The sequence below is a fragment of the Prionailurus bengalensis genome, chromosome A2, assembly GCF_016509475.1.
Source record: "Prionailurus bengalensis isolate Pbe53 chromosome A2, Fcat_Pben_1.1_paternal_pri, whole genome shotgun sequence".
NCBI lineage: Eukaryota > Metazoa > Chordata > Mammalia > Carnivora > Felidae > Prionailurus > Prionailurus bengalensis.
In genome coordinates, this window is record NC_057348.1 from 56,344,792 (window position 1) to 56,362,450 (window position 17,659).

Below are 17,659 nucleotides of genomic sequence, written 5' to 3' on the forward strand. Positions count from 1 at the left end.
TGCTTCTCTCCCTGTCCTGCTGCTGGGAACGCAAACTCCCACCCTGGCCCCAGGGGGCTCCTCTGGGATGACAGGGCTTTGGGGAGAGGAGCTTCCTGGGGCAGCCCTGCCAGGCCAGCCCTGGACCGTCTGCCTGTAGACCGAGCCGGAGAGAGATGCAAACTCATGCGGGGCACCTCCGTGACAGCAGCTGAACCTTGTCGTAACCAGGACAGCAGTCTTGGGGCAGACTTTTCCGTGTGCTTCCTTTGGGCCAGGCTGCTCCCAGAACCACAGCCCTCCGAAATTCTCAGCCCTTCCTTCCGTGGGGTGAACAGCCAAGCTCGGCTCTAGCCCTGTCCTCTCCAGGGGCTTCCCTGGAAATGCAAGAGGCTCCACGCTCCCAACGTAAGGAGTCCACCTCGTATCTTCAGGGACTTCATCCTCTTCCCTCCCACACCGTGCATTCCCACCCTCCGCCAGAGACGTAGCTGGCTTTGAAATAGGCTGTGCTGACTCTCGCCCCGCTAATAGCTGCGGATTCTAATTAAATAACTCCGGGAACAGGCCGTCTCGCGCACGGTGTAACTTGATTATTGCTCGAAAGATGAGTTTGGAGCTGACAAGTTCCCTGCGAAGCTGACAAGCTTAAAAGCTGAATTTGACAAACCGACCAAACAGCAAGCACGGTAGGAAGGTGGAGCCTGGGACTTGGGGACGACTGGGCCTGAGCTCTCAGTCTGGGGAGACAGATACCGAGGACTTCGCAGGTGCCTGGTCTGCTCAGGGTCATTTCCTATACGCCCTCCGCTCTTACGGAACCTGCCATTTTATGGGGGGAAGGACTTCTAATGACATTAACTTTGCTGAAGATGTCATGACAACATATACAGTCCATTTGTTTGTTACTCTTAATTGTCTGCAAAGGGTCTGGTAGTGCTGCTTTAAAATAAAGTGTATCTAGAGAAAATCTGAGGTTCAGTAAGGCCTACAGATCAGGAGACGATGCCTTTGAGAAGAGTTTGTTACTCACGGTTCCCAGGAGGAAGGGGCACGCCACACCGTGCAGGGCCACGTGAAGAAACCCCAGGAGGAGGGACAATTGTGACAGGCGCCTTACTTGTGGTTTCTGCAGGAGGGAACAAGCAAGGCAGGTGACACGCTTAGGATTGGCTAGTGTGGATAATTTCAGGACCCTGGGGCCTGGGTGGGGGCTGTCCCGAATGATCTGGTACCTGGCCCGGGGGTGATTACGCCAGGTAGACAGTGGCCCGGAGTCAGAGAGTCTGACAGCCTGAAAGGAGGTGGGGGGATGTGGGCTCTGCGTTGGTCGTTTCTATTTGGCGAGTGGGCCCCTAGAAGGAGGATTCTTCCTGGGGGCGGGAGGGGGTAGTGACAAGCCAGAGAGGTCAAGTCAAAGTGACTCGGCACACGACCTGTCAGGCAGACAGACGCACGCACACCGGCCTCATCTTACATGTCACCTTCTCGGAGGAACCATCCCCGCCTACCCAACCCCCAGTCACAGCGTCCCCCACCCCTAGTCTCCCTTGCCATTACCAACTTCATCCCTTCGGGGCATTCAGGGCTCCACCCCTGCTCAAGCACCCAGGCACGGCTCCCCCATCCGGAGGAAGAGTCCTCATGCACAAGGACACCAGGTCCTGTGCAATCTCTTCTCCCATGATTGTTCCCCCACGCCCCAGCCGTGGCTGGCCCCCAGCCTCCTCCAGCCCCACCCTGGCACTTCTGAGCCTCCTGACTCCTGCCTTTCCTCTGCCGCGCATGCCCCTTCTAACACAGTGTGCTCACTGTCTGCCCTCCACAGTGTCTTTGCCTCAGGAGCAGGGCACAGAGGTATCTGGGGGTTGTTGTTTGTTTGTTTGTTTGTTTGTTTGTTTTGTCTCATTCATTGCTGTGTCTACGCCTAGGTCGGTGCCAGGCACACGTAGGGGGGTCAATAAAGGGTGAATAAACAGCCCTCAGCACTACCCAGGACATTCTGGTTTGTGGTCTACAACATTCACTCACCCAGGGCACATTCACTGAGGCCCTCGCATGCCGGGCTGGTTCCAGACACCAGGGCACAGCGGTGGCTCAAGCCAGCAGGGGTCTCCATTCTCATGTAGCCAACGGTCTAGTGGGAGAGATGGAAAAAAAAAGAAGTGACGTGTACGCAAATCAGGTGGCGGCGTATAGAGTGGAGAAAAATAAAATCAGGAAGGATGTTGGACGCAGTTCCTAAAGGTGTTTCGGGAGCAAGTGATGCACTGGGCAGAGTTCCAGGTTGTGAGAAGAGCAAGTGCAAAGGCCCTGAGGCCGCAGCGGGATGCCCGTGTCTTAATTATTAGTGTGGAATCTTAGCTTTGTCTCGAGTCTGTATTTTGTGCATTCGGTACTCCTTGGTTTCACCTTTCTAGCTAATTAGCCCGAGTCTGCGTTATCAATCTGTTGAACTCAGCCGACCCCCAGGGGGCAGGTACAAGTACACGTGGGGATACTGAGGCCACCCTGGGGGATGTTGCTAGGAATGCTGAGCAGTGTCCCGGAGCAGAGGACAGAGCAGGGCTCCCATGCAGCCGGCTCAGGCTAGGTGTGGCAGCGAGAGGGCCATAAGGACAGGTGTGTGGCAGTTATCACACTACAGCCCTCCCACTCAGGGTGCCTCGCGTTTCCACCCAGGCCTGGGCTGGCTGCTCCTCCTTGCTCTCTGTTGGATGGGCACCCATTTGTTCATTCGTTCATTCGTTCATTCACTTACTCATCATCATATATTCCCATTGCTTCCCTGTGGCCAGATGATGGCTCATCCTGGGAGACCCTCCTCCTCGAAGCCCTTCTTGATTCCCACCGCCTTCCACAGTCCCCTCTCGCCTCACCGAGACCCCCTCCGGCACAGGGCTGTGATTACCCTGGTTCCTCTCCAGTCCGTGAGCTCTCTAAGGGCTCTGGGCCAGATGCAGAAACGGGCTGAGAAAAATGTGACGATAGATAGAATACTGAATAGACACAGGCCACCTGTGGGTCAAGCCCACCTCCTCCCTCTCTCTAGGACCAGAAGGGCTCCATCATTAATAGGAGCCGAGGGACCTATCTTACTTCCGTGCTCATTTACACCATTAACAGTCTGGATTTTTTTTTTCCAATTTTAATTTATTTTAAACTTTGAGGACATGTCAGGATGGTACCTCTCAGTAATGAGAAACTAATTATCACTTCAAGGGCGGGAATCCATCTGTTGTGTCTGAGCCAAGACAGGACAGTGTGGAAGCTCAGGATGCTGAGGAGACGGCTAGGGGGCCGGGCCTCGGGGCAGGAGACAGATGGAGACGTGGAGACAGGGCTGCCAGGACGTGGGTGGAGCCGGGAGGAGGGGGGAATCTGGGGGCTTCCACATGGGGGCGAGTGCACCCAGCGTCACCTTCTGTCCCACCCCACTGCTCCTGCCTTAGCATGCGAGCCCTGTCGCCCCCATTGCATCCCACCCCTGGGCCTTTGCACAAGCTGGGTCCTCAGCACCTAGCAAAGCCCCTCCCCCTTCAGGACTCTGCTCTTCCGACCCTGCCTGCCCACTGCCCACCCCCCACCCTGACACACTCACCCCACCTATACTCAAATCACCTGATTGTAACTGCCTGATGACCAGTCTCCTGGGGACATGGTCTGCTTTTTGAGGGGCAGCTTTATAGACTGGCAGACTGAGGTTCTAACCCCTATTAATGTGCATGACCTCGGGCAAGCCCCTTGTCTCCCTGCAAGTGGGCCTGGCCACAGCCACCTCACAGGATGCTGTGCTATACATGAGCACATGTGCCATACATGAGCTATACATGCCAGAACTGGAGCATTGGGCCGGGCGTCTGCTGCTGTGTGCCCTCAGTGTTGACCTTGGGACCACAGACACCCGCTGGCTGGGGTCTGCAAATGCCTGATGGAGGGCCGTATGAGGGACTGTTAGGGTGGATCTTGGGAAGTCAGAAGCCGTGGCATACCTTGGGGACACTTCCCAGAGCCCTTGTTCCCAACGCCTGGCCCACCTCCTCCCCTTCTCAGCTGCCTCTGCAGGGCCGGCCTTGAGGGCTACCTTCTCAGCCCATTGAGACCCCTGGCCAGGGACTGGGGCAGGCTGACATGGCTGTGGCTCATGCCCAGATGAGGAGGTGAAGCTCCATGAGGCAGCAGGGAGGACAGCAAACTCAGATGACTCCAGGGGCCGAGTCTGGAGAGGCAGGGGGAGCTTAGGGAGCAGTGCCGACTGTGGAGGTCTGGGGACACAAGCTCTGTCCACAGGATGGCTCCAGCTCAGCCCCAGAAGAGAGCGGCCCGGAGGGAATGTCTCCCAAGCGTCTGGATCTTCTTTTTTTGTTTATATTTATTTTCTTGACTTTATATGCAAGTTAGTTAGCATATAGTGCAACAATATAGATTCCTTAATGCCCCTTACACATTTAGCCCATCCCCCCTCCCACAACCCCTCCAGTAACCCTCTGTTTGTTCTCCAGGTGTAAGAGTCTCTTATGTTTTGTCTCTCTCCCTGTATTTATATTATTTTTGCTTCCCTCCCCTCTGTTTTGTATCTGAAAGTCCTCATAGGAGTGAAGTTATAGGAATTTGTCTTTCTCTGACTAACTTCACTTAGCATAATACCCTCTGGTTCCATCCACGTAGTTGCAAATGGCAAGATTTCATTCTTTTTGATTGCCGAGTAATACTCCATTGTATCTATATACCACATCTTTATCCATTCATCCAGAGATGGACATTTGGGCTCTTTCCGTACATTGGCTATTGTCGACAGTGCTGCTGTAAACATCGACGTGCATGTGTCCCTTCAGAACAGCATACCTGTATCCCTTGGATAAATATCTAGTAGTGCAATGGCTGGGTCATAGGGTAGTTCTATTTTTAATTTTTTGAGGAACCTCCATACTGTTTTCCAGAGTGGCTGCACCAACTTGCATTGCCACCAACAATGCAAAAGAGATCCTCTTTCTCCGCATCCTCGCCAACATCTGTTGTTGCCTGAGTTGTTAAGGTTAGCCATTCTGACAGGTATGAGGTGTTCTCTCATTGTGGTTTTGATTTGTATTCCCCTGATGATGAGTGACATTGAGCATTTTTTCATGTGTCGGTTGGCCATCTGGATGTCTTCTTTGGAGAAGTGTCTATTCATGTCTTTTGCCCATTTCTTCACTGGATTGTTTGATTTTTGGGTGTTGAGTTGGATAAGTTCTTTATAGGTTTTGGATACTAACCCTTTATCTGATATGTCATTTGCAAATATCTTCTCCCATTCTGTTGGTTGCCTTTAAGTCTTGCCGATTGTTTCCTTCGCTGTGCAGAATTTTCCTTTTGATGAGGCCCCAGTAGTTCATTTTTGCTTTTTGTTTCCTTGCCTCCAGAGACATGCTGAGTAAGAAGTTGCTGTGGCCAAGATCAAAGAGATTTTGCCTGCTTGCTCCTGGAGGATTTTGATGGCTTCCTGTCTTATGTTTAGGTCTTTCATCCATTTTGAGTTTAGTTTTGTGTATGGTGTAAGAAAGTGGGCCAGGTTCATTTTTCTGCATGTCGCTGTCCAGTTTTCCCAGCACCAATTGCTGAAGGGACCGTCTTTATTCCATTGGGTATTCTTTCCTGCTTTGTCAAAGATTAGTTGGCCATACATTTGTGGCTCCATTTCTGGGTTCTCTATTGTGTTCCATTGATCTGAGGGTCTGTTTTTGTGCCAGTACCATACTGTCTTGATGATTACAGCTTTGTAATAAAGTTTGAAGTCTGGGATTGTGATGCCTCCCGCTTTGGTTTTCTTTTTCAAGATTGCTTTGGCTCTTCGGGGTCTTTTGTGGTTCCATACAAATTTTAAGATTCTTTGTTCTAGCTCTAGGAAGAATGCTGGTGTTATTTTGATAGGGATTGCATTGACTATGTAGATTGCTTTGGATAGCATTGACATTTTAGCAATATTTGTTCTTCCTATCCAGGACCATGGAATATTTTTCCATTTCTTTGTGTCTTCTTCAAATTCTTTCATAAGCTTTCTATAGTTTTCAGTGTATAGATTTTTCACCTCTTTGGTTAGAATTATCCCTAGGTGTTTCATGGTTTTTGGTGCAGTTGTAAATGGGATCGATTCCTTGATTTCTCTTTCTGTTGCTTCATTGTTGGTGTATAGGAATGCAACTGATTTCTGTGCATTCATTTTATATCCTGTGACTTTGCTGAACTCATGGGTCAGTTCTAGCAGTTTTTTGATGGAATCTTTTGGGTTTTCCATATAGAGTATCATGTCATCTGCAAAGAGTGAAAGTTTGACCTCCTCCTGGCTGATTTGGATACATTTTATTTCTTTGTGTGGTCTGATTGCTGAGACTAAGACTCTCAATACTATGTTGAATAACAATGGTGAGAGTGCACATCCCTGCCGTGTTCCTGACCTTAGGGGGAAAGCTCTCAGTGTTTCCCCATTGAGGATGATATTAGCATTGGGTCTTTCATATATGGCTTTTATGATCTCAAGGTGTGATCCTTCTATCCCTACTCTCTTGACGGTTTTTATCAAGAAAGGATGCTGTCAAATGCTTTCTCTGCATCTATTGAGAGGATCATGTGGTTCTTGTCCTTTCTTTTATTGAGGTGATGAATCCTATCTATTGTTTGCAGATATTGAACCAGCCCTGCATCCCAGGTATAAATCCCACTTGGTCGTGGCAAATAATTTTTTTAATGTATTGTTGGGTCCTGTTGGCTAATACCTTGTTGAGGACTTTTGCATCCATGTTCAGCAGGGAAATTGGTCTATAGTTCTCCTTTTTAGTGGGGTCTCTGTCTGGTTTTGGAATCCAGGTAATGCTGGCCTCATAGAAAGGGTTTGGAAGTTTTCCTTCCACTCCTCTATTTTTTTGGAACAGCTTCAAGAGAATAAGTGTTAACTCTTCCTTAAATGTTTGGTAGAATTCCTCTGGAAAGCCATCTGGCCCTGGACTCTTGTTTTGGGGGAGATTTTTGATTACTAATTAGATTTCTTTACTGGTTATGGGTCTGTTCAAATTTTCCATTTCTTCCTGTTTCAGATTTGGTATTTATATGTTTCTGGGAATTTGTCCGTTTCTTCAGAGTGCCCATTTTATTGGCGTATAGTTGTTCATAATAATCTCTTATTGTTTTTATTTCTGCTGTGTTGGTTGTGATCTCTCCTGTTTCATTCCTGATTTTATTTATTTGGGTCCTTTCCTTTTTCTTTTTGGTCAAACTGGCTAGTGGTTTATCAATTGTGTTAATGCTTTCAAAGAACCAGCTTCTGGTTTCATTGATCTGTTCTACTGGGTTTTTGTTTTGTTTTGTTTTGTTTTGTTTTTTGGTTTCGATAGCATTGATTTCTGCTCTAATCTTTATTATTTCCTGTCTTCTGCTGGTGTTGGGTTTTCCTTGCTGTCCTTTTTCCAGCTCTTCAAGGTGTAAGGTTAGGTTGTGTATCTGAGACCTTTCCTCCTTCTGTCAGAAGGCCTGGATTGCTATATCCTTCCCTCTTATGACCGCCTTTGCAGTGTCCCAGAGGTTTTGGGCTGTGGTGTTATTTTCATTGGCTTCTATGTACTTTTAAATTTCCTCTTCAACTTCTTGGTTAGCCCAATCATTCTTTAGTAGGATGTTCTTTAGTCTCCAAGTATTTGTTATCTTTCCACATTTTTTTTCTTGTGGTTGATTTTGAGTTTCCCAGCATTGTGGTCTGAAACTATCCATGTTATGATCTCGATCTTTTTGTGTTTGTTGAGGATTTATTTGTGTCCCAGTACATGATCTATTCTGGAGCAAATTCTGAGCGCACTGGAGAAGAATGTATATTCCGTTGCTTTAGGATTTAAATTTTTTTAACGTTTCTTTATTTTTGAGACAGAGAGAGACAGAGCATGAATGGGGGAGGATTAGAGAGAGAGGGAGACACAGAATCTGAAGCAGGCTCCAGGCTCTGAGCTGTCAGCACAGAGCCCAATGTGGGGCTCAAACTCACGGACCACGAGATCATGACCTGAGCTGAAGTCGGACGCATAACTGACTGAGCCACCCAGGCACCCCGTGTTGCTTTAGGATTTAATTTTCTGAATATATCTGTTAAGTCCATCTGGTCCAGTGTGTCATTCAAAGCCATTGTTTACTTCTTGACTTTCTGTTTAGATGATCTGTCCATTGTTGTAAGTGGGGTGTTGAAGTCCCCTACTATGATGGTATTATTATCAATGAGTTTCTTTCTGTTTGTGATTAATTGACTTATATATTTGGGTCCTCCTACATTTGGAGCATAAATCTTTACAATTGTTAGGTCTTCTTGGTGGATAGACCCTTCATTATGATATAATGCTCTTCTTCATCTCTTGTTACAGTCTTTATTTTAAAGTCTAGATGGTCTGATGTAAGTATGGCTACTCTGGCTTTCTTTTGTCAGCCATTAGCATGGTAGATGGTACTCCATCCCCTTACTTTCAATCTGAAGATATCTTTAGTTCTAAAGTGGATCTCTTGTAAACAGCATATACATGGATCTTGTCTTCTCATCCATTCTGTTACCCTATGTCTTTTGGTTGGAGCGTTTAGTCCATTGACATTTAGAGTGAGTACTGAAAGATATAAATTTATTGCCATTATGTTTCTTGTAGAGTTGGAGTTTCTGGTGGTGTTCTCTTGTCCTTTCTAGTCTTTGTTGCTTTTGGTCTCTCTCTCTCTCTCTCTCTCTCTCTCTCTCTCTCTCTTTTTCATCCTTTCTCCCCTCAGAGAGTCCCCCTTAAACTTCCTTGCAGGACTGGTTTAGTGGTCACAAACTCCTTTAATTTTTGTTTGTCTAAGAAACTTTTAATCTCTCCTTCTATTTTGAATGACAGCCTTGCTGGATAAAGAATTTTTGGCTGCATATTTTTCCAATTCAGCACATTGAATATATTCTGCCACTCCTTTCTGACCTGCCAAGTTTCTGGTGATAGGTCTGCTGAAAACCTGACCTGTCTTCCCTTGTAGGTTAAGGACTTGTTTCCCTTGCTGCTTTCATGATTCTTTCCTCGCCTGAGTATTTTGTGAATTTGACTGTGACATGCCTTGTTGATGGTCAGTTTTTGTTGAATCTAATGGGAGTCCTCTGTACCTCCTGGTTTTGATGTCTGTGTCTTTCTCCAGATTAGGACACTTTTCTTCTGTGATTTGCTCACTTAAACCTTCTACCCCTTTCTCTCTCTCTTCATCTCCTGAGACCCCTATGATTCTGATGTTGTTCCTTTTTAATGAGTCACTGATTTCTCTAATTCTTAAATTGTGCTCTTTTGCCTTGGTCTCCCTCTATTTTTCTGCTTCATTATTCTCCATAAGTTTGTCCTCTGTATCCCTGAATCACTTCTCTGCCTCATCCATCCTTGCCACCATGGCATCCTTTCAAGATTGCAGCTCAGTATACCATTTTTTATTTCATCCTGACTAGATTTAACTTCTGTTATCTGTGCAGAAAGGAGTTCTAATCTATTTTCGACTCCAGGTAGTATTCTTATTATCGTGATTCTAAATTCTGATTCAGACATCTTGATTGGGTCTGTGTTGGTTAAAGTCCCTGGCTGTCGTTTCTTCCTGCTCTTTCTTTTGGGGTGAATAACTTCGTTTTGTCATTTTCAAGGAAGAAGAGAATTAATCACGTAAAAAATATAAAATTAAAAATTAAACACACACACACAAAAATCAAAGAAATGATGCTAGATCCTAGGTGTGTTTTGTTCTGGTTCTTGAAATGAGATTGATAGATTGGAGGGAAAAAAAAGGGGGGGAAAGGAAAACATTTGAAAATTTGAAAAAATGAATATAGAATGAAAAATGAATATAGAATAAAATGAAATGATGGAAGTAAAATAGAATTTGAAAACTTACAAAAAAGTAAAAAGTATAGTAGAAAGAAAAAGAAAAATATTTTTAATAAAAATTGAAAATAAAAATAAATTTTTTCTCTTCCTGTAGTCAAGAAAAAGAAAAGAAACAAAAAAAGAAAAAGAAAATGGAATAGATGGACCAGCAAACAGCCTGAAATATGGTTGAAATTACATCCTTTTTCCCTAGAAGTCAAACTATGAAGCACTTTATAGTCCATAAACTAAGCAAGCAGAGAGACTTGTGGTGTTCCTGAAGAGCGAGGTTGGCCCAGTTGGGCGGGGCTTAGTGTAACGGCTCCATTCTCCACTAGATGGTGCTGCTTAGCTTACTGGGGTGGATTGTTGTGGTGCTTGTAGGTATGTATGCTCATGCGCAGGAGGGGTGAAAATGGCGACTCCCAGCTACCCAGTCTCTAGTATGGGAACTCTGCTCTCCCCAACCAGCAGTCGCGCACCTGTCCTTTGTCTCCGGCTTCCATTCACTGCCTGCTTTTACACTGTCCGTGACCAAGCCGTCAGGTTGCCAGGCGGCACCTCCCTCCTGAGTTTTATCTCAGATGCAGCGGTGTTTCCCGACCCCTCACTTCTGAGGGTCTGTGGCTTTGACCCGCTGAGACTTTCCACGGGAGAGTCTCACTGAGCAATGGCCAGGTGCCAACCGCACCCAGGAACGTTCATGGGACCGTGCTGCTGCTGATGCGCAGAGACTGCGACCGGGTGCCAGCCCGCCCCAGAAAAAGTTCACGCAATCGTATAGTGGCAGCATTTCAGGGATTATGCAAAATCACAACACAATTCTGGCGCCAGGCTTCACCCTTGACAACCTTGTTCCAGCACCGGCGAATATGGTTGTTCTCCGGGGTCTGCTGGTACCTTTGCCTCTGTGGGGGCCGCACCGCCTCTACCAGATGTCCTCCCAGCAGGGGAACCGCCTCTCCCCTGTGGCTCGAAGACCCTCTGGACTTCACTCTGCTCCTGGGGATTTGCCCTTCCCACCAGAGCACTGCCAGGTATTGAGCTGCGGACTTCCAGGCTCTGTGTTCCACCTGTTTATAGCATCTTAATGGAATTTAAGCCCTCTCCTTTCTCCTTTCTCCCTTTTTAGTTCAGTCACTGTGGCTGTTTCCACTTTTTCACTTTCTCTCCAAATGCTTTTGGGGGGGGAGTCCTTTTCCCATACCTCACCCCCCCCGCCCGCGTCTCCATCCTCTCTCTACATGCAAAAACAGCTCCCTGCCCTCCGCGGCTTCTCTCTCCCCCAGTTCACCTCTCCGTGTCGTGTACCTGCTGAGTTCTGTGGTTCAGGTTTTGCATGTTGTTGTGTTAATCCTCAAATCAGTTTTCTAGGTGTGCAGGATGGTTTGGAGTTGATCTGGCTGTATTTCATGGATGCAAGATGCAAAAACAACTTGCACGCTCTCCCTCCATGTTGGCTCCTCCCCAGCTAGATCTTCTCATGTCAGATCACACAGCCACCGCTAAAATCGCCACACCTGGGTTTCCATCTGAACTCTCCCAATGTTGAATGTGAAAATTAATTCTTTCAAAGTCTGGATTTGGCCCCTGAGGCCTAGTTCCTGGCCCTTGGTTAAAGTCGCTTGACTAGAGATGGGCTGAGGGCCAGGAGCCCCGAGACAGGGTCCAGATTCAGGATATGCGCAGCCCCTGTGCCCCCACCTGGTGGCCTCCTTGTGGACATGCAGGGGCACCCCTTCACCACCACCACCACCCCAAAATCAGCCTCCTGGGCAGGGTGCGGTGGCCTGCAGGCTGCTAGGTCTCTGCCTCACTGGCAGAGCCGCCTCACTGCCTGGAGCTGGCTTCGGATTCCATGTCTCCCTTCTCTCTCTGGCCCTTCCCTCACTCACGCTCTGTGTCTCTCTCTCTCTCAAAACTAAATAAAAAACGTTAATTAGAAAAATTTTTTTAAAAAGTAGTTGCTGGGGCGTCTGGGTGGCGCAGTCGGTTAAGCGTCCGACTTCAGCCAGGTCACGATCTCATGGTCTGTCAGTTCGAGCCCCGCATCAGGCTCTGGGCTGATGGCTCAGAGCCTCGAGCCTGTTTCTGATTCTGTGTCTCCCTCTCTCTCTGCCCCTCCCCCATTCATGCTCTGTCTCTCTCTGTCCCAAAAAAAAAAAAAAAAAAAAAAAAAGTAGTTGCTGATTTCAGCACCATGGGGACAGAAGGACTTGTCGACTCACCCGGAGACAGAGCCAGGATTCAAACCCAGCCTGGCACCCAGGAGACGTCCCTGTCCTTCCTCCCTTTTATGACTGCCTGGTTGTTGGGCAGGGATGGCTCCCAGGGCTGATAGCTGGTACCTCTCCAAGGGACACTGGCATGTGTCATGATGGCTCCTGGGGAAGTAGAGAGTGTGGGCCTGGGCATCAGGTCTGCATCAGACCCTAGCTCTGCCCCTACCTGCTGTGTGACCTGGAAACTGCCCTGACCTCTCTGTGCCCTGCTTTCCCAACCTGACTCGTAGGGTTGCTGTGCTTGGCATGCAGTTGGCTCTCCATCGAAGGACAGAAGCCAGTGCTTCCAAAGGGACCTTCTCTTACGAGCTGAAAGGTGACACACGTGGGCCATGTGTCACCCAGAGCTGCTCCTTGACAGGTGAGGCTAGCGTGACCCAACAGGTCCTCCTGCCCGCACACCCCTCCCACCTGAGGCCTTTCCCTTGTCACTGACAGTGATGAAGAGCAGGTCACAGTGCCCCAGGAAGTCTGAACTGAGTTTGTGTGACCTGGGCGAATCCCCCGTCTCCCATGACTGGGTTTCCTGGTCGTTTGAATAAGGGACAGAGCGCCACTCACTCGGGTCTTAGCTGCAAGGCTCCCAGGGGCACGATTTACTAATTGCCCCACTGCTTGGGGGCCAGGAGGTATGGATTCCAGGGCACATGAGCCTCTGACCGGGGACTTTAGGGGACTCCAGGGGACTCATGCCCAGCCAGCCTCCTAGAACAGGGTTAGCGATCCAAGGCCAAGTGAAACTTGTTGGGAAAACAGTCCTGCCCACTGCTGAAAATGCAACTGTGACACATGGCGGGTCCCAGGTGCCTGAACCCCCATCACCCAGAAAGCAGAGCTGGAGAGTGCGGACTACCTATGGCTAAGGTTTGTTTTGCATCAGAACAGCAGAGCCGAGGAGTTGTGGCAGACACAAAGGCGGAGTAAAATGCTTTATGGAGAAAGCATTCCGACCCTGCCCTGGAAGACAGGGATCACGACAGCAATGATAGCGTGTCTGGGAGCACACTCAGCCCCAACCAGCTTCCGAGCTAACCCGGTGTTACCTCGCTTAATCCCCCCCCCCACCCTAAGAGGGAGGGCTTTCAAGAGTCCCAGTTTACAGATAAGAAAACTGAGGTTCATTTTCCTTTTGACGACTAAGTGATGGAGCCAGCTTTGAATGCCAGTGTTCCTATTTCAAAGCCATGTCTCGCCACCTGGTTTGGAGAAGGGGCGGGTCCAGGCGGCTGGGACACTCCATCTTTCACACATACAGCCCCCCTCCGGGGCCTGCTGTCCCGGAGGCAGCTGGATGAATCCACTTAATCGATTTCTTCTAAATCCACTCAATCCCTGGTGGCAGCTCTCCTGGCGGCCTGACACTTTGCTGGCTGAGGTTTTCTGGGTGAATCCTCAGCGCCCGCCCACCCTCCCTGCTTGGTCAGACAGGCCCCTCCCAGCCTTGTGATTCTAAACCCTCAGCTCAACGTTTTACAGAACTGCATGAAAAGAGGCCTGCTGGCCTGTGTGCGAGGGGGAGTTTATTGGGGTGGCCTCTTAACACTAAAGTCAACACAGGAAGGGAACAGAATTGATGTGCATAATGGGACTCAACTTGAAGCTCAGAAGCTGTGGCCCCAGAAGAAATCAAAGCTGAGGCTGAGGGCTACAAGAGAGCAGGATTGGGGCTTGACTAGTGGGTTCTCAATGTGCCATTTAATTTAAAAAAATCAGCCCCCTGGATGATACCAGCTTGCCCTTTAAGGCCAGAATTGGCTGACCTGGCAACCTGGGCACCTGTCCATCCCAGGATGTGATTTCCTGGAACAGAGGGCCTTCATTAGGGCTGCTGCCCTCTCAGACACGGGCTGGACCGTGAGGGCCTCCCCCACGGTGCACCTGCCCACCTGGGCACCCCCTGGACCGTGTGGTCCCTGCAAGAGCAGGGCATTCTTCACACTCGGCTCGGAGGGCCCCAGGGCATAACGGATGGATGACACGTTTATGGGGTCACATGTGTGCCCCTCTGCATGGGTGAGCATGGCACAGAGTAGAGCCCTCCTCCCTCCCCTCCCCATGTCCTCTCCCTTCCCATCCTCTGCACCCCCCTGGTGGAGCGCTGGAGTGAGCAGGAGTTCTGAGCCCCCCTTGGGTTTGTTTAGCCAATAAGCAAACTTCCTGAAGTCCTGAAGTCATACATAGCACGGTGGATGGGGAAAGGCAGAGGCTCTGGGGTCACACCCTACCCCACACCTCACAGCAAGCCCCCACTCACTTGCAGCCTCTGCTGTCTTTTCTGGAGAGTGGGACACAGTCAGCCCCACCCTCGAGCTGGGGGCATCCTGTGTACGTGACAACACCAGGCACCGAGTCATTTCAGGCCCCCTGGGGCCTCCGGCTGGAAGCCAGGCTGAGGGCGGGTGGGACCGGTGGGGGCCACAGGGTCGCGGATGTGACACAGTAGCTGTCTAAAGGACCAGGCTGAGGGTGTGCGTTCTAATATCCAGAAACAGGTAGCTGCCACTACCAAATGCACGAGTTAAGGTCATTTTTGCTCTCTCTTGTCAATTATAATCATCCGTTTGAATAGAGGCCACCAGAGTTTTATTAGCGACATTATTGGCTGTCACAGAATGGCTCTACTCTGTTCCTAAAGTGCCCGTACAAAACTGCAATTTCCCCTCTGCTCCTGCACTCACTCTCATGCTCAGCGTCTCCTAGGAGCTCCCCATAGCCTAAGGCCTGCCCCACTCCAGGCCTAAACTGGAAAATGAGGGACCTGCCCACCTTTCCCACCTGTGCTGTGTTCCCACGGTAATGAACCAGCAGTAATCCCGAGCACCCAAGCTGTCCCCACACCTCTGCACCTCTGTGCCATTCCTTCTGCTCTCCATCCCCTGTGCTTTGAGCCCTCAGCTCCCTTATCCACTTGTCCCTTAGAGCTGGATGGTGTCAGATGCTCACATAGTAGCCTTTGTCCAGCCCACCCTGCCTTCTTCCTGTGGATGCTCCACTTGGAGGAATCAGGGTTGGTCCAAGCCAGTCACGGCAACCACTTTTCCTGCAGCTGGTGACTGGCTGGGGAAGGGGTTCGGGACTCAGTTCTGGCCAATGAGGTATTAGAGGAAGTCTTTGGGGGCTTCTGTGAGAGATTCTCCTTCCTGAGAAGAGGTGGGCAGGGTTCAAGAAGGTGCCCCCTTGCTTCCGACTTGAGTGCTAACTGTGCAGATGTGACGGTCGGAGTGGAGGCAGCCACACTGCAACCGTGAACCAGTGACACCAATATTCTGTTAACGGTAGAACGGAGAGGCAGGCGGCACCTGGGTCACTGATGACCTTGTGAGCCACCAGACCACCTCTGGACCTCCCATCTCTCACATCGTCATTAAACATTCAATGTTAGATGCCTTCATAGTTTAAGCCACTCTTGGTAGGGTTTTCTGTCACTTCAGCCAAACACATCCAACTGATACAGCCTTCTAGTCTCTCTAGTGTTTCTGTTCTTAACTAGTTCCCCAGCAGACTTGGATCTCTGCCCCTGTCCCTGTACTCTACACCCATGAGCTACGGTGCTCTGTCTGTCTGGTTGGCCCATTCATGTTTGGTCTGTGAACACCTCTGGGACAAGCCTCTGCCTTTTCCTCTCTGGCCAACCTGAGCCTGCACGCAGTGGGCCTTCGGGTCACCCCAGGGACCTCACCACACCCTCTCCTCCCCCATCATGGCCAGAGCCTCCAGCCATCATGAAGCCTTCCAGTTCACTTTGGCCCAAGCACTGCTTCCGGACCCCGAGGGCTTCGACAGCCTCTTCAGGGTAAAGCGTGAGGTCTTTTCTAAATAGAGCTTTCCAGCTGTCAGCTCTTGCCTCGTGTGTCCCTTCAAGTGCTAAGCTGTTGATTTCTTGTCAGCTCGGCCTCTCCTGTGGCGGGCACGGGAGGCCACAGTGCACAGAAAGGAGTGCACGGGTGAGACATGGAAAGCGCAGTGATGGATACATCCCATTCCAAACCGAGTGAGACTCTTGGCATGTTCTGGAAAAGACCTCGGGTGTGCAAGTCGGGCGTCAGGTTCCCCAAGGCTCCAAGGAAAGAGATGTCCCAGGCACGGTGGAGGGGTGAAGGCTCTTGGCCTCCCTTGTAGCAGCTCCCAATGCCGGCTGTGAATGGGGGACTGCCCTGTGGTCACATGAGCAGGACTCTGCCAAGGAAAGCAAGGGAAAGAGAGGGATTCTAGTCCTCGGGGAACTGGGAAGGTGTGTTAGTGCTGGGGAAAGAAGGTCCCTGCCTGCCTTCAGTGCACATTGCTTTTTTGAGTCTTGTAACAGGCACATGACAGTTACCAAGTCTCAGGCACCCACAGAATGCCAGGCGTGGGGCCGGGTGCCCTGACACACGGACAGGCCGTACCATGAGGCTTCTCAGGCTGCACACAGAAGAATCCAGGTGTGCAATCTGGGCTCCACACTTCCAAGCTATAGCCCTGTCACCTCCTTTCTCTGAGCCTCCGCCACGTCCTCTAAAATGGGGTCATCCGTTGCTACCTTAACAGGGTCGGTCCTATGAGGATTCATTTGGGTAATGTGACTGGCTCAGCCTATGGCAGGCCGCCAACAGATACGGTTTGAATCCATTTGGATCTCCAGGTTAGACTGTGGAGTTTTGCACTGTTATCTCAAAGTACCCCTTGAACCTAGCCTAAATCCATACTGTCACAATTCCAGGATGCTCCATGTAGACAACTTCAAGGAGCAATTGGAGTTGTTGTTGTTGTTGTTGTTTGATAGCCACTGAGTGACAGAAAAACCAAAGCGGCCTAAACAAGCAATCAAACGAGGCAGGAGAGAATGATTTACGTACCTAAGAAGGCTAAGGGCAGACAGTTTTAGGCAAGGCCGTACCTGGGTGCTTGATGACATCAGTAGCAATCATCTTTCCCGACCTCCTGGCCTTGCTTACTTTCCTCTGTGCTGGTGTCATTCTCAGCTGGGCTTTTCTGTTAGGAAAGCAAGATGGCCCCCAACAGTCACCTTCAGCCTCCCAACAGAAAAAGAACCCCTCATTCCCTATGATTCCAGCCCTAAGGTCAGGACCCACTGGGACCTAACTGACACATACCCAGTGCTGAGCCAATCACTGTGGCCAGGGAGGATGGCCAGATTGAGGTCGTGTGACCACCCTCCCTAAGGAAACTCCTGAGCTGTTCAACCTGTTTTCCTGTGTGGGAGTGAACCTGAGAGGACAGAGGTTAGTGTCCAGTTGCTGCCCTCCTCTGTGCTTAATATCCTGGGTTGCACCTGCTCTTATCCTCTTCCCGCCACCCCACTGTCTTCGTGGCAGCACTTCTTCCCTTCCCCCACTGCTTTCTTCCGTACCATTTCACCCGTACCAAAAAGGACCACGACTTCCTGTTTGAATTCAGGATCCGGGGCCCAAGCCCAGCTTCAAGATTTGTTTTTTTGCGTCCCGGTATAATCGTTTATTCAGTCAACCAGTGTCCACTGAGTACCTACTATGTACTCCCGTGAGTTTTCAGGGTCTAATTATTCTGGGT

The 17,659-nt window shown here is 49.7% G+C and overlaps 1 protein-coding gene and 1 long non-coding RNA gene across 2 annotated transcripts in view; one reads left to right on the top strand and one right to left on the bottom strand.

The window, feature by feature from the left end:
• The window catches only part of IQSEC1 (IQ motif and Sec7 domain ArfGEF 1), a 449,412-nt gene that overhangs the window by 160,312 nt on the left and 271,441 nt on the right, over positions 1-17,659 (top strand).
• Positions 551-17,153, bottom strand: LOC122487561. The gene is made up of 3 exons (XR_006298405.1): positions 17,007-17,153; positions 2,011-2,116; positions 551-1,108 (listed from the first exon to the last, which is right to left on the bottom strand). It is a non-coding gene; the product is annotated as an uncharacterized LOC122487561 (long non-coding RNA).